This window comes from Lissotriton vulgaris, chromosome 3_1 (genome assembly GCF_964263255.1).
Source record: "Lissotriton vulgaris chromosome 3_1, aLisVul1.2, whole genome shotgun sequence".
Taxonomy (NCBI): domain Eukaryota; kingdom Metazoa; phylum Chordata; class Amphibia; order Caudata; family Salamandridae; genus Lissotriton; species Lissotriton vulgaris.
In genome coordinates this window covers 1,008,654,392-1,008,681,965 of record NC_141689.1, presented here as the reverse complement: position 1 = coordinate 1,008,681,965, position 27,574 = coordinate 1,008,654,392, and positions in this window count along the sequence as shown.

Here is a 27,574-nt window from a genome sequence, read left to right as displayed (position 1 = left end):
TGCATTGCAGGAGGGACTGCCACTTTACTAACTGCTCTGCTGTGTTGGCCAATTGCCTGCTGCCTTTTTGCTCAATAGTAAGAAGGACTGAATGTGCTCTATGCATCCTCTGCAAAGATAACTTAAGTAACTCCAAGGGCTTGTTGGCTTGCCCCTTGTTCAAGAAGTCTCAGGGCCATCAAAAACGAAGTTCCTACAAACACTCCCATAGGACCCGGCTTTCCTGGAGCCCTACCTTCGTGAGATAGCCTAAAACCAGTCTAGGGTGTCAAGCAAGAGTTCCTGCAGCTAGTTCCCAGTACACTGACTGAGATCGCTGGGGTGGTTGCCGTGTCTGCCTGCCTCTCCACAGGGCCACTCAAAAATAGCCTAGCATGGCTCAGCATACATCGTTGGCAACCCTGAGGTGAAGGGGCATCCCACTGCTGGACCGATTGAGGAAGACTGCTGTGTCTGCCTGCTTCCTCTAGCCCCCGAGACTACTTTGACTAACATTGCAGCTCCGCTCAAGGATGACTCAACTTGGCTCGTTGCAGCACCACAGGCTGCCCAAAGGAGGAGATCACCGACACCTTGAGCTCCGTTGATGAGGCCGTCATTTCAGTAGATTCAGAAAAGGGGGTGGTGATGAACAGAGTGTCTGAATTAAGCAGACCACTCTTACCCAGTCCAAAGATCACGGCTTGATCCATCACCGTTTTCTAGCTCACTGCACCATCCCAGCTCAGAACCTGGCTACATGCAAATTAGTCTGTTCCTGTCCCAGTGCATGATGGGAACAGGGCAAACCAAACTACCAAGCCAATTCTTATACTGGGAAGGAAACAAGCTACCGGGGACCGGTTTCTGGCATTTCAGCCGTCGTCGGCCCGGCTTGCTTGAATCCTGATGGTGCAATGAGCAAGGGACACACATCTGAGTATACCCTTCCACGCTTATTGTGGACAAAATGATTCAGAAAAGGGGGTGGTGATGAACAAAGTGTCTGAATTAAGCAGACCACTCTTACCCAGTTCAAAGATCAGGGCTTGATCCATCACCATTTTTTAGCTCACTGCACCATCCCAGCTCAGAACCTGGCTACATGCAAATTCGTCTGTTCCTGTCCCAGTGCATGATGGGAACAGGGCAAACCAAACTACCAAGCCAATTCTTATACTGGGAAGGAAACAAGCTACTGGGGACCGGTTTCTGGCATTTCAGCCGTCGTCGGCCTGGCTTGCTTGAATCCTGATGGTGCAATGAGCAAGGGACTCACATCTGAGTATACCCTTCCACGCTTATGGTGGACAAAATTATTCAGAAAAGGGGATGGTGATGAACAGAGTGTCTGAATTAAGCAGACCACTCTTACCCAGTCCAAAGATCAGGGCTTGATCCATCACCGTTTTTTAGCTCACTGCACCATCCCAGCTCAGAACCTGGCTACATGCAAATTAGTCTGTTCCAGTCCCAGTGCATGATGGGAACAGGGTAAACCAAACTACCGAGCCAATTCTTATACTGGGAAGGAAACAAGCTACCGGGGACCGGTTTCTGGCATTTCAGCCGTCGTCGGCCATGCTTGCTTGAATCCTGATGGTGCAATGAGCAAGGGACTCACATCTGAGTATACCCTTCCACGCTTATGGTGGACAAAATGATTCAGAAAAGGGGGTGGTGATGAACAGAGTGTCTGAATTAAGCAGACCACTCTTACCCAGTCCAAAAATCAGGGCTTGATCCATCACCGTTTTTTAGCTCACTGCACCATCCCAGCTCAGAACCTGGCTACATGCAAATTAGTCTGTTCCTGTCCCAGTGCATGATGGGAACAGGGCAAACCAAACTACCAAGCCAATTTTTATACTGGGAAGGAAACAAGCTACCGGGGACCAGTTTCTGGCATTTCAGCCGTCGTCGGCCCGGCTTGCTTGAATCCTGATGGTGCAATGAGCAAGGGACTCACATCTGAGTATACCCTTCCACGCTTATGGTGGACAAAATGATTCAGAAAAGGGGGTGGTGATGAACAGAGTGTCTGAATTAAGCAGACCACTCTTACCCAGTCCAAAGATCAGGGCTTGATCCATCACCGTTTTTTAGCTCACTGCACCATCCCAGCTCAGAACCTGGCTACATGCAAATTAGTCTGTTCCTGTCCCAGTGCATGATGGGAACAGGGCAAACCAAACTACCAAGCCAATTCTTATACTGGGAAGGAAACAAGCTACCGGGAACCGGTTTCTGGCATTTCAGCCGTCGTCGGCCCGGCTTGCTTGAATCCTGATGGTGCAATGAGAAGGGACTCACATCTGAGTATACCCTTCCACGCTTATGGTGGACAAAGTGATTCAGAAAAGGGGGTGGTGATGAACAGAGTGTCTGAATTAAGCAGACCACTCTTACCCAGTCCAAAGATCAAGGCTTGATCCATCACCGCTTTATAGCTCACTGCACCATCCCAGCTCAGAACCTGGCTACATGCAAATTAGTCTGTTCCTGTCCCAGTGCATGATGGGAACAGGGCAAACCAAACTACCAAGCCAATTCTTATACTGGGAAGGAAACAAGCTACCGGGGACCGGTTTCTGGCATTTCAGACGTCGTCGGCCCGGCTTGCTTGAATCCTGATGGTGCAATGAGCAAGGGACTCACGTCTGAGTATACCCTTCCACGCTTATGGTGGACAAAATGATTCAGAAAAGGGGGTGGTGATGAACAGAGTGTCTGAATTAAGCAGACCACTCCTACCCAGTCCAAAGATCAGGGCTTGATCCATCCCCATTTTTTAGCTCACTGCACCATCCCAGCTCAGAACCTGGCTACATGCAAATTAGTCTGTTCCTGTCCCAGTGCATGATGGGAACAGGGCAAACCAAACTACCAAGCCAATTCTTATACTGGGAAGGAAACAAGCTACCGGGGACCGGTTTCTGGCATTTCAGCCGTCGTCGGCCGGGCTTGCTTGAATCCTGATGGTGCAATGAGCAAGGGACTCACATCTGAGTATACCCTTCCACGCTTATGGTGGACAAAATGATTCAGAAAAGGGGGTGGTGATGAACAGAGTGTCTGAATTAAGCAGACCACTCTTACCCAGTCCAAAGATCAGGGCTGGATCCATCACCGTTTTTTAGCTCACTGCACCATCCCAGCTCAGAACCTGGCTACATGCAAATTAGTCTGTTCCTGTCCCAGTGCATGATGGGAACAGGGCAAACCAAACTACCAAGCCAATTCTTATACTGGGAGGAAACAAGCTACCGGGGACCGGTTTCTGGCATTTCAGCCGTCGTCGGCCCGGCTTGCTTGAATCCTAATGGTGCAATGAGCAAGGGACTCACATCTGAGTATACCCTTCCACGCTTATGGTGGACAAAATGATTCAGAAAAGGGGGTGGTGATGAACAGAGTGTCTGAATTAGGCAGACCACTCTTACCCAGTCCAAATATCAGGGCTTGATCCATCACCGTTTTTTAGCTCACTGCACCATCCCAGCTCAGAACCTGGCTACATGCAAATTAGTCTGTTCCTGTCCCAGTGCATGATGGGAACAGGGCAAACCAAACAACCAAGCCAATTCTTATACTGGGAAGGAAACAAGCTACCGGGGACCGGTTTCTGGCATTTCAGCCGTCGTCGGCCCGGCTTGCTTGAATCCTGATGGTGCAATGAGCAAGGGACTCACATCTGAGTATACCCTTCCACGCTTATGGTTGACAAAATGATTCGGAAAAGGGGGTGGTGATGAACAGAGTGTCTGAATTAAGCATACCACTCTTACCCAGTCCAAAGATCAGGGCTTGATCCATCACCGTTTTTTAGCTCACTGCACCATCCCAGCTCAGGACCTGGCTACATGCAAATTAGTCTGTTCCTGTTCCAGTGCATGATGGGAACAGGGCAAACCAAACTACCAAGCCAATTTTTATACTGGGAAGGAAACAAGCTACCGGGGACCAGTTTCTGGCATTTCAGCCGTCGTCGGCCCGGCTTGCTAGAATCCTGATGGTGCAATGAGCAAGGGACTCACATCTGAGTATACCCTTCCACGCTCATGGTGGACAAAATGATTCAGAAAAGGGGGTGGTGATGAACAGAGTGTCTGAATTAAGCAGACCACCCTTACCCAGTCCAAAGATCAGGGCTTGATCCATCACCGTTTTTTAGCTCACTGCACCATCCCAGCTCAGAACCTGGCTACATGCAAATTAGTCTGTTCCTGTCCCAGTGCATGATGGGAACAGGGCAAACCAAACTACCAAGCCAATTCTTCAATTCTTATACTGGGAAGGAAACAAGCTACCGGGGACCGGTTTCTGGCATTTCAGCCGTCGTCGGCCGGCCTTGCTTGAATCCTGATGGTGCAATGAGCAAGGGACTCACATCTGAGTATACCCTTCCACGCTTATGGTGGACAAAATGATTCAGAAAAGGGGGTGGTGATGAACAGAGTGTCTGAATTAAGCAGACCACTCTTACCCAGGACAAAGATCAGGGCATGATCCATCACCGTTTTTTAGCTCACTGCACCATCCCAGCTCAGAACCTGGCTACATGCAAATTAGTCTGTTCCTGTCCCAGTGCATGATGGGAACAGGGCAAACCAAACTACCAAGCCCATTCCTATACTGGGAAGGAAACAAGCTACCGGGGACTGGTTTCTGGCATTTCAGCCATCGTCGGCCCGGCTTGCTTGAATCCTGATGGTGCAATGAGCAAGGGACTCACATCTGAGTATACCCTTCCACGCTTATGGTGGACAAAATGATTCAGAAAAGGGGGTGGTGATGAACAGAGTGTCTGAATTAGACAGACCACTCTTACCCAGTCCAAAGATCAGGGCTTGATCCATCACCGTTTTTTAGCTCACTGCACCTTCCCAGCTGAGAACCTGGCTACATGCAAATTAGTCTGTTCCTGTCCCAGTGCATGATGGGAACAGGGCAAACCAAACTACCAAGCCAATTCTTATACTGGGAAGGAAACAAGCTACCGGGGAACGGTTTCTGGCATTTCAGCCGTCGGTGGCCCGGCTTGCTTGAATCCTGATGGTGCAATGAGCAAGGGACTCACATCTGAGTATACCCTTCCACGCTTATGGTGGACAAAATGATTCAGAAAAGGGGGTGGTGATGAACAGAGTGTCTGAATTAAGCAGACCACTCTTACCCAGTCCAAAGATCAGGGCTTGATCCATCACCGTTTTTTAGCTCACTGCACCATCCCAGCTCAGAACCTGGCTACATGCAAATTAGTCTGTTCCTGTCCCAGTGCATGATGGGAACAGGGCAAACCAAACTACCAAGCCAATTCTTATACTGGGAAGGAAACAAGCTACCGGGGACCGGTTTCTGGCATTTCAGCCGTCGTCGGCCCGGCTTGCTTGAATCCTGATGGCGCAATGAGCAAGGGACTCACATCTGAGTATACCCTTCCACGCTTATGGTGGACAAAATGATTCTGAAAAGGGGGTGGTGATGAACAGAGTGTCTGAATTAGGCAGACCACTCTTACCCAGTCCAAAGATCAGGGCTTGATCCATCACCGTTTTTTAGCTCACTGCACCATCCCAGCTCAGAACCTGGCTACATGCAAATTAGTCTGTTCCTGTCCCAGTGCATGATGGAAACAGGGCAAACCAAACTACCAAGCCAATTCTTATACCTGGAGGAAACAAGCTACCGGGGACCGGTTTCTGGCATTTCTGCCGTCGTCGGCCAGGCTTGCTTGAATCCTGATGGTGCAATGAGCAAGGGACTCACATCTGAGTATACCCTTCCACGCTTATGGTGGACAAAATGATTCAGGAAAGGGGGTGGTGATGAACAGAGTGTCTGAATTAAGCAGACTACTCTTACCCAGTCCAAATATCAGGGCTTGATCCATCACCGTTTTTTAGCTCACTGCACCATCCCAGCTCAGAACCTGGCTACATGCAAATTAGTCTGTTCCTCTCCCAGTGCATGATGGGAACAGGGCAAACCAAACTACCAAGCCAATTCTTATACTGGGAAGGAAACAAGCTACCGGGGACCGGTTTCTGGCATTTCAGCCGTCGTCGGCCCGGCTTGCTTGAATCCTGATGGTGCAATGAGCAAGGGACTCACATTTGAGTATACCCTTTCACGCTTATGGTGGACAAAATGATTCAGAAAAGGGGGTGGTGATGAACAGAGTGTCTGAATTAAGCAGACAACTCTTACCCAGTCCAAAGATCAGGGCTTGATCCATCACCGTTTTTTAGCTCACTGCACCATCCCAGCTCAGAACCTGGCTACATGCATATTAGTCTGTTCCTGTCCCAGTGCATGATGGGAACAGGGCAAACCAAACTACCAAGCCAATTCTTATACTGGGAAGGAAACAAGCTACCGGGGACTGGTTTCTGGCATTTCAGCCGTCGTCAGCCCGGCTTGCTTGAATCCTGATGGTGCAATGAGCAAGGGACTCACATTTGAGTATACCCTTCCACGCTTATGGTGGACAAAATGATTCAGAAAAGGGGGTGGTGATGAACAGAGTGTCTGAATTAAGCAGACGACTCTTACCCAGTCCAAAGATCAGGGCTTGATCCATCACCGTTTTTTAGCTCACTGCACCATCCCAGCTCAGAACCTGGCTACATGCATATTAGTCTGTTCCTGTCCCAGTGCATGATGGGAACAGGGCAAACCAAACTACCAAGCCAATTCTTATACTGGGAAGGAAACAAGCTACCTGGGACTGGTTTCTGGCATTTCAGCCGTCGTCAGCCCGGCTTGCTTGAATCCTGATGGTGCAATGAGCAAGGGACTCACATCTGAGTATACCCTTCCACGCTTATGGTGAACAAAATGATTCAGAAAAGGGGGTGGTGATGAACAGAGTGTCTGAATTAAGCAGACCGCTCTTACCCAGGACAAAGATCAGGTCATGATCCATCACCGTTTTTTAGCTCACTGCACCATCCCAGCTCAGAACCTGGCTACATGCAAATTAGTCTGTTCCTGTCCCAGTGCATGATGGGAACAGGGCAAACCAAACTACCAAGCCAATTCTTATACTGGGAAGGAAACAAGCTACCGGGGACCGGTTTCTGGCATTTCAGCCTTCGTCGGCCCGGCTTGCTTGAATCCTGATGGTGCAATGAGCAAGGGACTCACATCTGAGTATACCTTTCCACGCTTATGGTGGAAAAAATGATTCAGAAAAGGGGGTGGTGATGAACAGAGTGTCTGAATTAAGCAGACCACTCTTACCCAGTCCAAAGGTGAGGGCTTGATCCATCACTGTTTTTTAGCTCACTGCACCATCCCAGCTCAGAACCTGGCTACATGCAAATTAGTCTGTTCCTGTCCCAGTGCATGATGGGAACAGGGCAAACCAAACTACCAAGCCAATTCTTATACTGGGAAGGAAACAAGCTACCGGGGACCGGTTTCTGTCATTTCAGCTGTCGTCCGCCCGGCTTGCTTGAATCCTGATGGTGCAATGAGCAAGGGACTCACATCTGAGTATACCCTTCCACGCTTATGGTGGACAAAATGATTCAGAATCGTTTTTGGCCACTATAGGTGTGGCAGGGTATACTCAGACATGAGTCCCTTGCTCACTGCACCATCAGGATTCAAGCAAGCCGGGCCGACGAAGGCTGAAATGCCAGAAACCGGTCCCCGGAAGCTTGTCTCCTTTCTGGTGAAGAATTGGCTTGGTAGTTTAGTCTGCCCTGTTCCCATGATGCACTGGGCCAGGGACAGACTGATTTGCATATAGCCAGGTTCTGAGCTGGGATGGTGCAGTGAGCTAAATAACGGTGATGGATGAAGCCCTGATCTTTGGACTGGGTAAGAGTGGTCTGCTTAATTCAGACACTCTGTTCATCACCACCCCCTTTTCTGAATCGTTTTTGGCCACTATAGGTGTGGCAGGGTATACTCAGACATGAGTCCCTTGCTCACTGCACCATCAGGATTCAAGCAAGCCGGGCCGACGACGGCTGAAATGCCAGAAACCGGTCCCCGGAAGCTTGTCTCCTTTCTGGTGAAGAATTGGCTTGGTAATTTAGTCTGCCCTGTTCCCATGATGCACTGGGCCAGGGACAGACTGATTTGCATATAGCCAGGTTCTGAGCTGGGATGGTGCAGTGAGCTAAATAACGGTGATGGATCAAGCCCTGATCTTTGGACTGGGTAAGAGTGGTCTGCTTAATTCAGACACTCTGTTCATCACCACCCCCTTTTCTGAATCGTTTTTGGCCACTATAGGTGTGGCAGGGTATACTCAGACATGAGTCCCTTGCTCACTGCACCATCAGGATTCAAGCAAGCCGGGCCGACGACGGCTGAAATGCCAGAAACTGGTCCCCGGAAGCTTGTCTCCTTTCTGGTGAAGAATTGGCTTGGTAGTTTAGTCTGCCCTGTTCCCATGATACACTGGGCCAGGGACAGACTGATTTGCATATAGCCAGGTTCTGAGCTGGGATGGTGCAGTGAGCTAAATAACAGTGATGGATCAAGCCCTGATCTTTGGACTTGGTAAGAGTGATCTGCTTAATTCAGACACTCTGTTCATCACCACCCCCTTTTCTGAATCGTTTTTGGCCACTATAGGTGTGGCAGGGTATACTCAGACATGAGTCCCTTGCTCACTGCACCATCAGGATTCAAGCAAGCCGGGCCGACGACGGCTGAAATGCCAGAAACTGGTCCCCGGAAGCTTTTCTCATTTCTGGTGAAGAATTGGCTTGGTAGTTTAGTCTGCCCTGTTACCATGATGCACTGGGCCAGGGACAGACTGATTTGCATATAGCCAGGTTCTGAGCTGGGATGGTGCAGTGAGCTAAATAACGGTGATGGATCAAGCCCTGATATTTGGACTGGGAAAGAGTGGTCTGCTTAATTCAGACACTCTGTTCATCACCACCCCCTTTTCTGAATCGTTTTTGGCCACTATAGGTGAGGCAGGGTATACTCAGACATGAGTCCCTTGCTCACTGCACCATCAGGATTCAAGCAAGCCGGGCCGACGACGGCTGAAATGCCAGAAACCGGTCCCCGGAAGCTTGTCTCCTTTCTGGTGAAGAATTGGCTTGGTAGTTTAGTCTGCCCTGTTCCCATGATGCACTGGGCCAGGGACAGACTGATTTGCATATAGCCAGGTTCTGAGCTGGGATGGTGCAGTGAGCTAAATAACGGTGATGGATCAAGCCCTGATCTTTGGACTGGGAAAGAGTAGTCTGCTTAATTCAGACACTCTGTTCATCACCACCCCCTTTTCTGAATCGTTTTTGGCCACTATAGGTGTGGCAGGGTATACTCAGACATGAGTCCCTTGCTCACTGCACCATCAGGATTCAAGCAAGCCGGGCCGACAACAGCTGAAATGCCAGAGACCGGTCCCCGGAAGCTTGTCTCCTTTCTGGTGAAGAATTGGCTTGGTAGTTTAGTCTGCCCTGTTCCCATGATGCACTGGGCCAGGGACAGACTGATTTGCATATAGCCAGGTTCTGAGCTGGGATGGTGCAGTGAGCTAAATAACGGTGATGGATCAAGCCCTGATCTTTGGACTGGATAAGAGTGGTCTGCTTAGTTCAGACACTCTGTTCATCTCCACCCCCTTTTCAGAATCGTTTTTGGCCACTATAGGTGTGGCAGGGTATACTCAGACATGAGTCCCTTGCTCACTGCACCATCAGGATTCAAGCAAGCCGGGCCGACGATGGCTGAAATGCCAGAAACCGGTCCCCGGAAGCTTGTCTCCTTTCTAGTGAAGAATTGGCTTGGTAGTTTAGTCTGCCCTGTTCCCATGATGCACTGGGCCAGGGACAGACTGATTTGCATATAGCCAGGTTCTGAGCTGGGATGGTGCAGTGAGCTAAATAACGGTGATAGATCAAGCCCTGATCTTTGGACTGGGTAGGAGTGGTCTGCTTAATTCAGACACTCTGTTCATCACCACCCCCTTTTCTGAATCGTTTTTGGCCACTATAGGTGTGGCAGGGTATACTCAGACATGAGTCCCTTGCTCACTGCACGATCAGGATTCAAGCAAGCCGGGCCGACGACGGCTGAAATGCCAGAAACCGGTCCCCGGAAGCTTGTCTCCTTTCTGGTGAAGAATTGGCTTGATAGTTTAGTCTGCCCTGTTCCCATGATGCACTGGGCCAGGGACAGACTGATTTGTATATAGCCAGGTTCTGAGCTGGGATGGTGCAGTGAGCTAAATAACGGTGATGGATCAAGCCCTGATCTTTGGACTGGGAAAGAGTGGTCTGCTTAATTCAGACACTCTGTTCATCACCACCCCCTTTTCTGAATCGTTTTTGGCCACTATAGGTGTGGCAGGTTATACTCAGACATGAGTCCCTTGCTCCCTGCACCATCAGGATTCAAGCAAGTCGGGCCGACGACGGCTGAAATGCCAGAAACCGGTCCCCGGAAGCTTGTCTCTTTTCTGGTGAAGAATTGGCTTGGTAGTTTAGTCTGCCCTGTTCCCATGATGCACTGGGCCAGGGACAGACTGATTTGCATATAGCCAGGTTCTGAGCTGGGATGGTGCAGTGAGCTAAATAACGGTGATGGATCAAGCCCTGATCTTTGGACTGGGAAAGAGTAGTCTGCTTAGTTCAGACACTCTGTTCATCACCACCCCCTTTTCTGAATCGTTTTTGGCCACTATAGGTGTGGCAGGGTATACTCAGACATGAGTCCCTTGCTCACTGCACCATCAGGATTCAAGCAAGCCGGGCCGACGACAGCTGAAATGCCAGAGACCGGTCCCCGGAAGCTTGTCTCCTTTCTGGTGAAGAATTGGCTTGGTAGTTTAGTCTGCCCTGTTCCCATGATGCACTGGGCCAGGGACAGACTGATTTGCATATAGCCAGGTTCTGAGCTGGGATGGTGCAGTGAGCTAAATAACGGTGATGGATCAAGCCCTGATCTTTGGACTGGATAAGAGTGATCTGCTTAGTTCAGACACTCTGTTCATCTCCACCCCCTTTTCTGAATCGTTTTTAGCCACTATAGGTGTGGCAGGGTATACTCAGACATGAGTCCCTTGCTCACTGCACCATCAGGATTCAAGCAAGCCGGGCCGACGACGGCTGAAATGCCAGAAACCGGTCCCCGGAAGCTTGTCTCCTTTCTAGTGAAGAATTGGCTTGGTAGTTTAGTCTGCCCTGTTCCCATGATGCACTGGGCCAGGGACAGACTGATTTGCATATAGCCAGGTTCTGAGCTGGGATGGTGCAGTAAGCTAAATAACGGTGATGGATCAAGCCCTGATCTTTGGACTGGGAAAGAGTGGTCTGCTTAATTCAGACACTCTGTTCATCACCACCCCCTTTTCTGAATCGTTTTTGGCCACTATAGGTGTGGCAGGGTATACTCAGACATGAGTCCCTTGCTCACTGCACCATCAGGATTCAAGCAAGCCCTGCCGACAACGGCTGAAATGCCAGAAACCGGTCCCCGGAAGCTTGTCTCCTTTCTGGTGAAGAATTGGCTTGGTAGTTTAGTCTGCCCTGTTCCCATGATGCACTGGGCCAGGGACAGACTGATTTGCATATAGCCAGGTTCTGAGCTGGGATGGTGCAGTGAGCTAAATAACGGTGATGGATCAAGCCCTGATCTTTGGACTGGGAAAGAGTAGTCTGCTTAATTCAGACACTCTGTTCATCACCACCCTCTTTTCTGAATCGTTTTTGGCCACTATAGGTGTGGCAGGGTATACTCAGACATGAGTCCCTTGCTCACTGCACCATCAGGATTCAAGCAAGCCGGGCCGACGACAGCTGAAATGCCAGAGACCGGTCCCCGGAAGCTTGTCTCCTTTCTGGTGAAGAATTGGCTTGGTAGTTTAGTCTGCCCTGTTCCCATGATGCACTGGGCCAGGGACAGACTGATTTGCATATAGCCAGGTTCTGAGCTGGGATGGTGCAGTGAGCTAAATAACGGTGATGGATCAAGCCCTGATCTTTGGACTGGATAAGAGTGGTCTGCTTAGTTCAGACACTCTGTTCATCTCCACCCCCTTTTCTGAATCGTTTTTGGCCACTATAGGTGTGGCAGGGTATACTCAGACATGAGTCCCTTGCTCACTGCACCATCAGGATTCATGCAAGCCGGGCCGACGATGGCTGAAATGCCAGAAACCGGTCCCCGGAAGCTTGTCTCCTTTCTAGTGAAGAATTGGCTTGGTAGTTTAGTCTGCCCTGCTCCCATGATGCACTGGGCCAGGGACAGACTGATTTGCATATAGCCAGGTTCTGAGCTGGGATGGTGCAGTGAGCTAAATAACGGTGATAGATCAAGCCCTGATCTTTGGACTGGGTAGGAGTGGTCTGCTTAATTCAGACACTCTGTTCATCACCACCCCCTTTTCTGAATCGTTTTTGGCCACTATAGGTGTGGCAGGGTATACTCAGACATGAGTCCCTTGCTCACTGCACGATCAGGATTCAAGCAAGCCGGGCCGACGACGGCTGAAATGCCAGAAACCGGTCCCCGGAAGCTTGTCTCCTTTCTGGTGAAGAATTGGCTTGATAGTTTAGTCTGCCCTGTTCCCATGATGCACTGGGCCAGGGACAGACTGATTTGTATATAGCCAGGTTCTGAGCTGGGATGGTGCAGTGAGCTAAATAACGGTGATGGATCAAGCCCTGATCTTTGGACTGGGAAAGAGTGGTCTGCTTAATTCAGACACTCTGTTCATCACCACCCCCTTTTCTGAATCGTTTTTGGCCACTATAGGTGTGGCAGGTTATACTCAGACATGAGTCCCTTGCTCACTGCACTATCAGGATTCAAGCAAGTCGGGCCGACGACGGCTGAAATGCCAGAAACCGGTCCCCGGAAGCTTGTCTCCTTTCTGGTGAAGAATTGGCTTGGCAGTTTAGTCTGCCCTGTTCCCATGATGCACTGGGCCAGGGACAGACTGATTTGCATATAGCCAGGTTCTGAGCTGGGATGGTGCAGTGAGCTAAATAACGGTGATGGATCAAGGCAGCCCTGATCTTTTAACTGGGTAAGAGTGGTCTGCTTAATTCAGACACTCTGTTCATCACCACTCCCTTTTCTGAATCGTTTTTGCCCACTATAGGTGTGGCAGGGTATACTCAGACATGAGTCCCTTGCTCACTGCACCATCAGGATTCAAGCAAGCCGGGACGACGACGGCTGAAAAGCCAGAAACCGGTCCCCGGAAGCTTGTCTCCTTTCTGGTGAAGAATTGGCTTGGTAGTTTAGTCTGCCCTGTTCCCATGATGCACTGGGCCAGGGACAGACTGATTTGCATATAGCCAGGTTCTGAGCTGGGATGGTGCAGTGAGCTAAATAACGGTGATGGATCAAGCCCTGATCTTTGGACTGGGTAAGAGTGGTCTGCTTAATTCAGACACTCTGTTCATCACCACCCCCTTTTATGAATCGTTTTTGGCCACTATAGGTGTGGCAGGGTATACTCAGACATGAGTCCCTTGCTCACTGCACCATCAGGATTCAAGCAAGCCGGGCCGACGACGGCTGAAATGCCAGAAACCGGTCCCCGGAAGCTTGTCTCCTTTCTGGTGAAGAATTGGCATGGTAGTTTAGTCTGCCCTGTTCCCATGATGCACTGGGCCAGGGACAGACTGATTTGCATATAGCCAGGTTCTGAGCTGGGATGGTGCAGTGAGCTAAATAACGGTGATGGATCAAGCCCTGATCTTTGGACTGGGTAAGAGTGGTCTGCTTAATTCAGACACTCTGTTCATCACCACCCCCTTTTCTGAATCGTCATTTCAGTAGGGCCTTCTACGCTGAAAATCAATGGCCATTATCTTTTATCTGCTTCTGCCTAGCTCCTCCTGCCTGCTCTTCAACAACATTTCAATGCTACCTAATCCATCCCGTCTAATCACCCACCTCCCAGTTCTACCTTTTATTTTTATTATTGCCTGTCTTTCCCTGTGTGTATTTACATTTCATTGTGTGTTTTTCATGACATTTTTATTTAGATTTTGCCTTCCTTTCTTGACCTATTCTTTGTCCTCCTCCTGTTTCCTTTTTCCTTCCTAAGTATTCCCATCCCAGTCCAACTCTCTCTCGCCCCGGACTATGGCAGAAGCAGACAGTGGCAGTGCCACCCACACCCCCTCTGAGGGACATAGGCGAAAGGGATGTAGCCCTGCCAAATGTTCAGCAAAACGGAAGTGACTGCAGTAATATTTTGGCAGCATTGTCACCTCCCCTGCATGCTGGTAGCAGGTCCAGTAAGGGTTATGCCCTAGGGGAGCGTTGGCTACTTTGGGAACTACTGCGGAGGTGTTTGTGCCGCAGTACAGGAGTCCAGCTCACCCAGCAGCAGCTAACGCTGGCCCAACATCTTAGACTGGAAGCAGGACCTGTTCGACCTGCTAGGAGTCAAGGTTGCGGGGCTCGGTGAGTGATATGATATTTGTTTTTTTAAGAATTCAAAAAAAGAATTCCAGCAGAATGATCACACTTAGGAGGTAAGTTTCGGTTATGAGATGATTGAAAAAAATGTATATATATCTACATATACCATGTGGGTCCTCCTGGAATCTCTTGGCGTCTCAGGCACAGCCTCGCACACCAGCAAGCAAAGGGAGACGGACCACAACGAATCAGCATCAGTAGGTTTTATTGATACACAGAGATCAGCTACGCGTTTCTGGCAAGTTATGCCCTTGATCACGCTGCAACATGAACAACCAACAGAATGCTTTTTTTATGCAGAGTTTAGAGAAACACCCCCTAACAGTGACGTGATACATCATGTGATGAATGGCCAGTGAAGACATACTACCACTGATAGCTAATACAGTTAAGTCAGCACATTAAAATATATCCGGATAAATCCAAAATCCACGTGTGTAGACCTCAAAGGTATTGACAGTCTATCTACATGCACAACTACGTCATCAAGTTCAACAGAATTTAACTGTATAAATACAGAACACTAATATGACATAATTGTATGCATGTACAATTTTGGTAATAGAACCAGTCTTATTGAAATAACCCTGTAATAATGTATGGGTTACACAATGTTCCAATATAGCTTAAAAACAGTGGTAGACAATAAAGTGCTAAGTGAGAGTAAAATATGTGCAAAGAGTGCGAGAGAAAAAGTGCAATACCATTCATCATAGAAGAGATAAAAACATCATGATATAGGAAACTTCTCAGATCCCTGAGATCAGTAGACTGCATTTCATCCATTAGTATAAATTACCTCTTAGCAATAAATAGTATGAAAATATATCAAAAATATGTTAAAAACTTAATAAATACACCTAAACCATAGTACATAATATATATACATATATATACAAAGAATAATATACATATATATACATGGGAATAAAATTGTGATAAATACAATGCTTCGTTTCATCAATAAATACGCAGTCAAATAGAAAAATATGTCAAGGAAAGAATTGCATATGAACCATACACATGAATCTCATTTCATATTTCAATACATATGTATACAATTGTAAAAAAAACTTTTATAAAAAGTGTTAAAATACAAGGATACACATATATGAAGTAGAAATTACACAGAAGAAGAAATAAATACACTGTGAACAGGAAATATAACAAGTACTGATTGACTCTGAAATGTGTGTAGGAGGACAGATATGTGTAGAGAAGTATCTAGACCCAGCCTCAACCTCGAAATAGGGAACCTAACTAAGAGGGAATATATCTTAAATGCAGAGTACTAGATTTACACAGAGGAAGGAACAGCTAAGTAAGAAAAAGGCATCATAAAAAATGATGCATTTCCTCAATGTTGTTCAATCCATTAGTCCAACGAGTGTCCAATTCAAGAATCATTTTAGTTTCTAGCTGCCTTAGTAATGATTCCCGGTCCCCACCTCTTTTAAGAGGGGGTATAGCTCCAATCACAAAATATTTCAGACAAGAGAGATCGTTGTTATGGATTCTTTTGAAGTGACGAGCTACCGGATAGGCCGGGTCGTTGTGTAGAATGGCGCGTAAATGTTGTAAGATCCTGACGTGCACCTGGAGCTTGGTACTTCCCACATATCTTAGCCCACATTTGCACGTCAGGATATACACTGCATGGTCGGTCTTGCAATTAAAATTACCAATGATAGTTCTAGGTTCTATATCAAATGGAATAGAATAGTGCAAGGTATTGACACCGAACCTACACGCGCGGCAGCTGGAACATTTGAAAAAGCCCCTAGATGGTTTTAACCAAGGAATTTTGGATTTTAATTCAGGGGCTGCTTTGTCCAAAGCAGAACTCATACTTCTGGCCCGTCTAAAGGTAATAGTGGGGTTGGCCGGTAGCCTAGTGGAAACTTTAGCCAAGGCTACAGCTCGAACTGCTGAATGGAATTACACCAAATTTGGCAAAAAGGTAGTGCTTGCTTCAGAAAGCAACTTTTATATGGTGTAAATCCGGTCAGTACTTGCTGAGAAATTTAAATATTAAAAGTTTCAGTATCTGGGGCAGCGGTGAGTTCACGCACCCTCCCGACCACACGCTTCACTGTGATTGGCTGCCACGACCATGAGCTTCACTGTGATTGGCTGCCAACACTCCAAAGCAAGAAGTGTTGGCATCCATCTAGTGACCCGGTAGACCCGAGTCACAAGAAAAAAGTCATAAAAAGATTAAAAAAGAAGAAAAGGGGGCAGGGTAAAAACACACTGACCCCTAAGTCCTGCTTAGGGGGTCCCACAAGGACCCTCAGGCCCAAATGTTTTGTTTTTTTTCAAACATCAGAATGTGCGCTGGGTGGGGCTCCTCCACTTCATTTATATGAGCCCCAGGTTCCAGGGGCAATCATATAATTATATTGGGGTGGTCTGCTGGGCCTCTGCAGCCCTGGTGACTGCCACCTCCCCAGGGCCTGTTTTGTAATTATTGGGGGGCCTCCGAGGACCCCCCCAAACCCCGGGGATCGCCACCCCCGGGGCTTTAATTAAATATGCAGGGGGCCTCGCTGGAGCTTTGAAAATAGAGGAGACCTTGATGGCCCTTGGGACTGCCTCCCCCAGGGCCGGCTTCTGCAATGTCCCAGGGAGCCCACCCCCGGGACATTGTTGTTTGCTATGACAGGGTGGAAGCATGTCTCCCATCCTGTCATACCAAACCCTGGTTTGCTTTGTTGAAGTGAAAGGAGGAAATCCTGCTCTCGCTTCAATGAAGCAAACATGTTAGCAGCTCCCCTTGCCCAAAAGCAATGCCGGTTTCCGAAGGAGGCAGGGATCTGGCGGGACTTTGGGGGCATTGGGCCCCCAATGAAGAGGCCAGGCCCCGGGGGATGGTGTACTTAGGGCCAGAAATGGAGAAGTTAAGGGGGACCATGCGGCCCCCTTTGTAATGATTAATAAAAAAATTCAAGAATTGAGCATTCCCCGGGTGATGGGTCCTCGGGGCGAATATAAATTAATGGAAGTGGACTGTTTTTTTTAGAAAAGTTTAGAGTGGCGATCCTAACGTGGCGCTCAGCATGGCCCTCTAGTATAAACGTGCTGGGTGCACGGCTCTCAGCGCGGCACCCAATTACATCACAGGTCTTTAAAAGACCATTTACCTGTTATTGAGGCTTTACTGTGTTTTCACCCCTTCTTAGAGCCCCTGCATCTCCACTCTGCCTATGACTGGAAGAATTAGCCACCCCCCAAAATTTTTACCGGCCTCCCCCAAAATTGGGCTCTAGTTGCGCCTAAGACTAGCGTACGCCAGCTCTGCCGACTTTGCTTACGCTTCCAGAATTCAGTAGATTCTATCCGCAGTATGTCAATAACCCAGCTGTGGGGCTGGGAATATCTTCCAGACAGGATTCTGGGCCTTTTATTACCGGTGCTCAATGGACCCAGCAGCTCATTTTAGGGTATCCAGTGGAAGGGACTCCGGAGATCCAACAGTCAGAATTCCTTGATCCAGAGATCAATGAACTGGGAGGGTATCCACTGAAGGAGAATGCAGTATACCACAATGAGAATTAAAAACTCCTGGACTCAGTTTTCCAGGCATCCGTGCAGTATTCCCACTAGCCAGTGGCCCAGATTTTAGTGGGCGGGAACTCAGGGCACTAGAGCAAAGGCTGTGGGGATCCCGTAGCAAAGAAGGCGGGTGCCTCAGGAACCGGCGAGTTGCCTACTCACGCTCCATGCGTAGCGTCTGCTCTCCTGAGGCTTGGTTTGCAATCCTGACGCTCTGCCAGGGTTGCCACTGGTTGGCTGCCAATTAGAGCCAAGCTCGTGTCGTGATCGGGGGTTAGGGTCTGCCAACATATGTACTTTTCCAATCACTCCGCCAATCCCCTAGCACTTATATGTTCACCATACACTCTCCTTGCAGTACTCCAATCACCCAGTCTCTACCCATGTACTCATAGAATGACCCAGACAAAGTTACATAACCGAGGCCTTCCCCACTGCCAGAGGTAACCAGGTTGCGTGCACAGTCAACAGCACACTGTAATGTGGTAGGGCCCAGAGCCATCATGCATATGTAATGAACACACAGACACAGTTAGATAGATAGTGAAACTGGCTACGGGCACGTGCGCCCAGACCCTTTTTATTAACAGCGTCACATGTCCAGTGACGCCTGTGCTGGATGCATGTGCGGTGAGTGCAAGCCAGCCCTCAGGGAATGGTTGGTGCTGGCATCAACTACAACAGTGATCGTCGGATCACACACAGAGATTCAATCATAAAGGGTCCATGACTTGTGGTGCACTAAAGCAGGGGCACCAGATCTTAAATCACACACAAAAGATTGTATCGTAAAGGGTCCATGACTTGTGGTGCACTGAGGCAGGGGCACCAGAGATGAGCGTGCTCATGTGAACACATTTTTAATGTCTCTTTGGGTATTTCCTGCTGCTTGAGGTGACATTGTTGTGTCCGGTGTTTACAGAATGAAAGTCAATAATAAAGGATCCATGTGAGCAACAGAGATAGTGGCGCCTGAAGAGCTCAGGTGATGCGTTGTCCGTGGGGGCTGCACTGGATTCAATGTCTGTTGCCTACTGGACTCTGCAATTAATAAATGAAGACTCAATTTTAATTGTGAGCCCTGCTGACCTCAGAGTAGGCCGGAGGCAGCGGTCAGCAAGAGTACACAGCCAGAGGGTGTTGACTTGAGCTGCACAGAGTTAGTGGCACCTGAAGCACTCAGCTTGTGCGCAGGCAGCGACTCTGCAAATAATGAATCAAGACTGAATTTGACTTGTGAGCCCTGCTGATTGCTGTGTAGGCATATGGAACAAAAGAAAAATAAATATAGACTACAATGTCGAAATATTCGATCGTCTGAGTACAATCTTGCTGTACGATATTCTGATGCTGGAATCTGTACTGGTCGTTTGTCATATCATGCACCTTTTCCAGTGGGGAAGATCTGTGGAAAACAACAAGCTTCCAATCTTCTTTCCTAAACACTCATGGTAGTTCCCTTTGCTTTCTTCATTTTGAATAATTCAATAGTATTTCCAATCCCTTCCTTTGAATGTAAAGTATGTACACTATAATGTTCATACATTTCTTCACTTTTGGAGAAGTCCGCTTTTTCAATTAGGCCACTTGAAATTTCGCTATCATCAACTCAATTGATTTCTTCTTCATCCACAAACACATTTTTGTAGTAAACATTGTTTTTGTGAGATATAACGTAGCCTTTTGCACTTTGCTGACATCTGCTAATCCTTGCCATGTTTTTGACTCTTTGTAGGAACACCATTCACTAGAATACCTACAGGTTCAGTTTCCTCTTTCTCTACAGCAATAGTTTCAAGATTTTTTTAAAGTCTAAAGGTAAATACACAACTCTTCCTTTTAAGCCTCTTTGTAAATCTGATGAAGGCAGCTTACCTGTTTTAGGTTCCATGCGAACAATACCCTGAAACGGGTTTACTTTTGCCTAATGAATTCTGCCTCAATAAGGCCACATGGTGGTGACTTGTGTTGCTCTGAGTTACTGGCACCTAAAGCACTGAGTGTGTGTGCAGCCAGGGATGATGCGTGGTCAGAGTGGGCCGCACTGGGAGCAATGTCTTTTGCCTACTGCACTGCGTCGTCTGCAATCGCAACTCGATCTGAATTGTGAGCCCTACTGACCGCAGTGTGAGCCGGAGCCAGCGGTCAGCAAGGGCCTACAGCCATGTGGCAGTGACTTGAGCTGCACAGAGTTAGTGGCACCTGAAGCACTCAGCGTGTGCAAAGCCAGGGATGAGGCGTCTTGCGGGCAGGCCACAGTGGATGCAATATCTGTTGCCTACTGGACTCTGCAATTAATAAATCAAGATTGAATTAGAATTGTGAGACCTGCTGACTGCAGTGTAGGCATTCTGGACAAAAAAAGAAATATGTATGGAATACGTTGTCGAAATTCTGTAAGTTTCAGAGACATTATAGTTAGTTGCCTATTGGACTACGAAATTAATTAATCAAGACTGAATTTGAATTGTGAGCCCTGCTGACTGCAGTGTAGGCCGGAGGCAGTGATCAACAAGGGCCCACAGGCATGTGGCATTGAGTTGAGCTGCACAGTGTTAGTGACACCTGAAGCACTCAGCTTGTGCGCATCCATCGATGATGCGTGGTCCGAGTGGGCCGCACTGGGAGCAATGTCTGTTGCCTACTGGACTGCGTCATCTGCAATCGCGACTCCATCTGAATTGTCAGCCCTGCTGACCCAAGTATAGGCCAGAGGCAGCGGTCAGCAAGGGCGAACCGCGTATGTCCGGCCCTCAAGATGATTGACTTAACACTTCTGAAGTGCTGGGACCAGCTCCCTGGTCACCTTGTTGCATATATTGTTTCTTTTGTCTTCATTTGTCAAATCAGTATGTATTTGGAGATAAAGGAAAGATCCGACTTACTCGCATTTGCAGCGTGGGGGGATACCCGATCACTCCGATGAGGAGGAGAGGGTTTACATCTTGGGTTCCCCTTAAGCCTTATTGTCCTTCCTTTTACTCCAAGTATACAGGTACTTACGGATGTACCTCACCGGGAATGCCAATCCATCTTGGTCAGTCCAGTGTAATCTCAAACAACCTGTATTTCTGTTTATAATTAATTGGACTGAAAAAAAAGAAAGAAGAAAATAGAATGAAAGGAAATATCTTGTTTAGGGATATACAATCTTGAACCAGTTATCTCACAAGCTCCAAACAATGTTGTTCTTTTCGTGTTCTGAGTTGCCTTGTCCATTTTGCTATTCTTTGTATCTATCAAGTTTACCCACTCACTTTCAAGAGGAGGAATAGTTAAAATCCGTTTAATGCACAGCTCTCTACGCGCCAAAAGAACTAGCGTAAAGATAAGCGCTTTGTATGATTTGGATAGAATACTGGTAGAATCCTCAACCGGGATTGCCCAAAAATATCCAATGCAAGACTCACCTTAACTTCTTGACCCACTATACCCGACAACGTTGCGCCCACTTTCTGCCAGAAGGATTGGATGGAAGGACACCACCAAAACAGATGCGCTTCATATGCATTTATTTCTCCCCACTTTAGGCACTTCCTCACAGCTCGCGAGCCCATTTTTGCCAATCTTCTGGGCGTCCAATATGCCTTGTGGATGGTAAAGAGGTGTTTTTTTCTTAGAGGTGCAGATTTCACACAATACTATAAGAAAGATACAGATACTTACCATAATGTATCAAGATCGTATTCTGGCAGTTCCTCCCGTCAAGTCACTTTAAACCAGGCATGTGGGTCTTCTAGAGACTGTATCAACATCCAGTACCATGTTGAGATCTCCTTTTGTACCGGAGGGCGCAGGACAATTTTAGATTCACAAAACTTATTTCACTTTCCCCCTTTTCTTAACGTTTGAACCCAGCTTAGTAGTTGGTAGTACTTGAATTTGGAGACAGAGCCTTCTAAGGTCTCCAGCCTTTTTTGCCAAGAAATAAGTTCCACTCCCTCCAACCGCTGGCCCCATCTAAGAATTCCTTTTTCTTTTATAGGAACTGCAAGAGAGTCTTGAAGGGAAGATGGTGTTCCAGGCGATCTCCAGATAGGGGCATAGGGGCTGTTATACGGAATCTATAATATTGGCCTGATTTGGTACCATAATTTACATGCCCCCTGAAGAATCTTTAGTCTCACTTTTTTAAAGAATTTGGGATCTCCGAATTTAAAAAGAAAAAAACAAGATAGATCCGGAGGAGGGCCAAACATAAGTGCTTGCAAAAGGGGTGAAAAGTCTGGGTTATCTTGCAGCAGTTGCCTGAACATTTTGAAAAGCTCTCTGATATTGGAGGGGGTCTGGGAGTGCTATACCATTGTTTTCGTTTTTTTCCCTAAATTTCCTCCAGGCAATTCTAGGTCTTTTATTCCCCCATATGAAACTAGAAAAAAGTCCTTGTACTTTCTTTATCCAGTCCTTCTTGATTTGTAAGGGAATTGAATTGAATAAGAAGGTATATTTAGGTAGGCTGGACTTTTTTAAAAGGTTTAGACTTACCTCAAAAGAATAATGGTAAGGAGTCCCACAGCTGTAGTTGTTTCTAGACTTTGGAGGTAACCAGATCAAAGTTCACTTTTGCTAATGACTCCAGATTCTGGACCACTTCAATCCCTAAGTATCTGATATTTTGTCTAACTAGAACACTACGGTAACTTGTTTTCAATTACATGATCTCGGTTTTTAATGGATTGACATCATAACCAGATAGCTTACCAAAACTCTCTAACGTTTCCCATATAGATGATAGTGACAAGAGTAGGTGGCCCGTAAAAACCATCAAGTCATCAGCATGCATCCAAATTTTCTTTTCCCACCCATTGCATGGGAATGGTGAAATATTCATGCATGCTCTTAATTTAATAGCCAACAGCTCAATTTACAAATTAAATAACAAGGGAGAAAGGGGGCATCCCTGTCTGGTGCCCCTTCAGACTTTGACTTGTTTGGATAGATTCCCGTTTACTAGCACTCGGGCCAATGGATTTTTATAAAGAGCCTTAATTGCTGACACGAAAGGATGACCCAGATTAAAATGTTAAATTACCTCTTGAAGAAAGCACCAACTGACCCTATCAAACGCTTTAGCAGAATCACATATTTTGTTGTGCATGTCGCATCTGCTCCTGTGCAAAATGTCTGGGGTGGATTGTCTGGAGGTGCTTGATATGCTCGACGTGCCACAAGAGTATTTTTTGTCAGTACCTCTAAACAAAATCCGGGGACAGAGACTACTACTGACTTTCCTTGTGTTGACTCTCTTATCATCATCTGGGATGGTGAAAAATTTCCAGACCATGGATTCATGTCTGTTTTTGGGAGGTGGTTCTTGTATCTCTTCTTCATCAGAATTATGTTCTTGCTGAGAATTGGAAGAAGCCATTTACAAATCTTTTAAAAAAAGACCCCAAAAATGTACAGACTAGCTGCACAAACACAACAGGTGTCTCTCCTGTGAAGCTGCAGATAGAATGACTAAAATGGGTGGGGTCCTTCAACTGTTAGAATGGGAAACCTTATGAACTTTTCAAATGCCAGATGGGAGTCAGCCCTGCTGACCGAAGTTTAGGCCGGAAGCAGCAGTCAGCAAGGGCGCACAGCCACATGGCATCGACTTGAGCTGCACAGATTTAGTGGTACCTGAAGCACTCAGCGTGTGCACAGCCAGCGATGATGCTTGGTCCGGGCTGATCGCACTGGGAGCAATGTCTGATGCCTACTGGACTGCGTTATCTGCAATCGCGACTAGATCTGAATTGTGAGCCCTGCTGTCTGCAATGTAGGCCGGAGGCAGCAGTCAGCAAGGGCCCACAGACAAGTGGCATTGAGTTGAGCTGTGCAGTTAGTGGCACCAGAAGCACTCAGCGTGTGCGCAGCCTGCGATGATGCGTGGTCCGGGCGGGGTGCACTGGGAGCAATCTCTTTTGCCTACTGGACTGCTTCATCTGCAATCGCGACTTGGTATGAATTGTGAGCCCTGCTGTCCGCAGTGTAGGCTGGAGGCAGTGGTCAGTAAGGGCCCACAGCCACGTGGTGTTGAGTTGAGCTGCACAGTTAGTGGCACCTGATGCACTCAGCGTGTGTGCAGCCTGTGATGATGTGTGGTCCGGGCGGGCCACTCTGGGAGCAATGTCTTTTGCCCAAAGAATTCTGCCTCAATAAGGCTACGTGGTGATGAAATGTGGTGCACTGAGTTAGTGGCACCTGATGCACTCAGCGTGTGCGCAGCATGCGATGATGTGTGGTCCGGGCGGGCCACTCTGGGAGCAATGTCTTTTGCTCAATTAATTCTGCCTTAAATGTGTGTAAATGTGCATTTGAGCTTATATAGCGCACAGCTACCCACAGTGGGTTTCCCGGCGCTTGCTTAGGGAACCCGTCCTGGTATTCCCCTGTGAGATAACCCCGGCAGGGTATCCACAAGGTGAAAGCCAGGCATCCCGCCGCGAGGGGCCGTTGTGGAGATTAAGCAAGCTATTGCCCAGAGTCGCAGAGTGTGAACCCGTGAGGCGAGAAGGCACCGGAGCGAGAATTATCGAGTCCGTGGAATTTTTATCCCAAGACCCGCCGAGGCGGGGAATTGAACCCTGGTCCAGGGCCGATCTCAGCTTCCGGGTCTGCCGCCTCTAACCCCTGAGCCACACTTCTCCACTACAAAAGCAACGTAGGACCCCTGTATTCGCACCACCCCCTTAATAAGGCTACATGGCGATGACTTGTGGTGCACTGAGTTAGCGGCACCAGAAGCACTTAGCGTGTGCGCAGCCTGCGATGATGCGTGGTCCGGGCAGGCCACACTGGGAGCAATGTCTGTTGCCTACTGGACTGCGTCATCGGCAATCGCGACTCGATCTGAATTGTGAGCGCTGCTGTCTGCAGTGTACATCGAAGGCAGTAATATTTACAGACATAACTCTGCGGTGCTGTGCTGCTGGGTTCGCAGGGGGCCTGTGTGGAGGAGGCCGGTGGTCACTGCGGCAGCCTCATGGCAGGGTGAGGGCCACCTCTCTGGGAAATGCGTTGGCCTTCCCAGCCCACTCCGCTTCCGCTTACAGAAGGGGAAGACACAGCTACATAACTGAGATCTTCCCCACTGCCTGAGGTAACATGGTTGCGTCCACTGTCCACAACAGTACAAGCACCAGCAGTATATGTACACATGGAGAGGTTTGTGCTCCGCATAGTGAAGTCTGTCCAGCACATCACAGCTACATTTGGCATTGTGTGCATTGTAATTGATGGGTGACTTGCCTCCTTCACACATACTTGGTTGCCATGTCTCCCAACATTCAGCTATTGTGTGGCTGAGGGGCCATGCCATTTTGGGAAGGTCAGCTGTCCTGTTCTGCGCTGCCTCTGTAGTAAGCATGAGCGAATTTTGCGGATCTCGCGTTCGCGAATTTTGCGGATTTGCGGATTCGCAATCCGCAAAATCCGCGAATTCCCGCGAATTTGCGGATTTTTTTTTTTTGTGTTCGCCCGTGTTTCTGCCAGTTCGCGAGGGTTTTTACAATTTCGCAATTTGCGAACTTACCTGTCGGGTCGCAAGTTTTGCGAACTTGTTGTTTCTACGTGTCCAGCCTGTTTGGGACACTCTTCTTCATCACTGCCACTCTCTGTCACCACTGCCACTCTCTGACTACTCATGCCACCCTCTGGCCCACCCATGCCACCCTCTGTTTCATCACCACACCCTCTGGTTGTCCAGTGTACATTATTTTCGGCAAAGCAAAGCACACCTTCCCTGCCTCAAGTGACCTGAATTAATTTGGGGCTGATTAATGTGTCACAGAATATTTTTTTAGCTGGCACCTGCTTCCTTAGTGCGCCCTGATTAGTGATCTTTTGCACTTGCTAAGTGCTTTCATTGTTGCAAAATTAGTTACAACACCTGCCCTGCCCCAACTGACAATAATGAATTAGGGGCTGATTAATGGATTTTAACTTCCAGCCTGGCTCCTGCTTGTCTCCCTTAGCTGTAATTCAGGACCTTTGTGGCATATGTGTAACTATTCTGAGGTTCAGAGCAGGGTCACATAATAGTTTCAACTGGCAACTGAACTCTGGAGGGGCCCCTCAGGAAGCACTACAGGAAATGGCTACTAATGATGAGCCTGAACTTTTGAACCTGGTAAGTAGTTACTTTCAGTTTTGCTAAAATCGTATTTCTGCAATTTTGCACTTATTCGCGGGGCGCGAACTCACGCGAACAGTGCGAGCAGTGCGAGCAAAATCCGCTGCTCGCGGATTTGCGGATTTTGAGGGAGATTCGCGAATCTCGCGGATTGCGGATTTCCCGAAAATCCGCAAAATCCGCGAGCGGAACGGATTTTCCGCCCATGCCTACTCTGTAGTAGTAGGAATGAGGGATCTGGGAAGGAGGTCCTGGGGTGGTGGCAGTGGGTGTTGTGCCCTTCCTGGGTGTCGGAGCTGCATGATCAGTAGCTCTATGTGTTGGTCTTCAGATGTGGCTCTGGGCTCCCTTGTATACTGTAGGTAATCATCCTGCTTTACACCAGTAAAAGGCAAATGTTAAATTTTTACTGCTAATGCGGCTTATTGCCTGTTTTTGTTCTCATCGCATATTTGGCTGGTCGTTGAAAATATTGGAAGTGGTGTTTTGTGTTTTTTTTTGCACGGGAACGCCTACTCTGCATATCATTAGCGTTAGTTGTCGCTCTCATTCGTGGCGATGTTTTTTGCAGAAGCTATCGCTGGAAAACTGGCTATATCAGCAGTTTTCACCAGGTTGAGAATGGGATGATAATTCTTTTGCTGCGCTAAAGTGCCCATAACTCAGCGATAAGTCCTTGAGATTACGACCCATTGGTTTTTTTTATTTTTTCGTCCGGATTTGTGCACCCAGCTGCTTTTTAAAAAAAAAATAGTAATAATTTTTTGGCCCTGGGGCTTTTTGTGGGATCCCCTAAGCAGGCCTATGGGGTCAGGGTATTTATACGATGCCCACTTTTCTTTTTTTTTCATCTTTTGTCTTATGATTCCCATGTAGCTACAACAATTTTCTAATAAACACAAGGGCTCGTTTTAGAGTCACCGTGTAAAGCTGCTGGCTGTGCTGCACCTGTTGGCCTCCAGTACCTTCCAACTAACAACTGCGAGAGTCGAAGGAGTCCCAAAGCCAGCCCTATTAAACTTCCTCACAAGTCTTGTATGCATGTCTACAAAAGCAACGTAGGACCCCTGTATTCGCACCACCCCCTCGTCCCAATTCGTAGTATTCCTGCACAACCAACCCCAACCCCAGCCGTTGCTTGATGCCTCTGTGCTCCAGATCCAAGATTGTAGTCACTGAAATGGGGGTGTGCCATGTCATGAAGTCTGGTAGTCAACAGTAGTGGAAAAACAGTACTTTATTTGAAAAACAGAAATTAACAACACAAAAATATCAAACAACGAATGGCATTGCCAACGGGGAACATCAACTTGTGGATAGAAATAACTGTAGATCATCCTAGAAATCCCAAAAGTCTGTATTCAGAAACCTGTTGGATAAATGAAGACAATGGTCAAGCTTTAGTATGTTGTTAAACAACTAAAGAGTGACCTAGTGAAAAAAACAATTTGAAAAATATTAAAGTGTATATACGTACTCGCTTATCTAGAACCCCCTAAA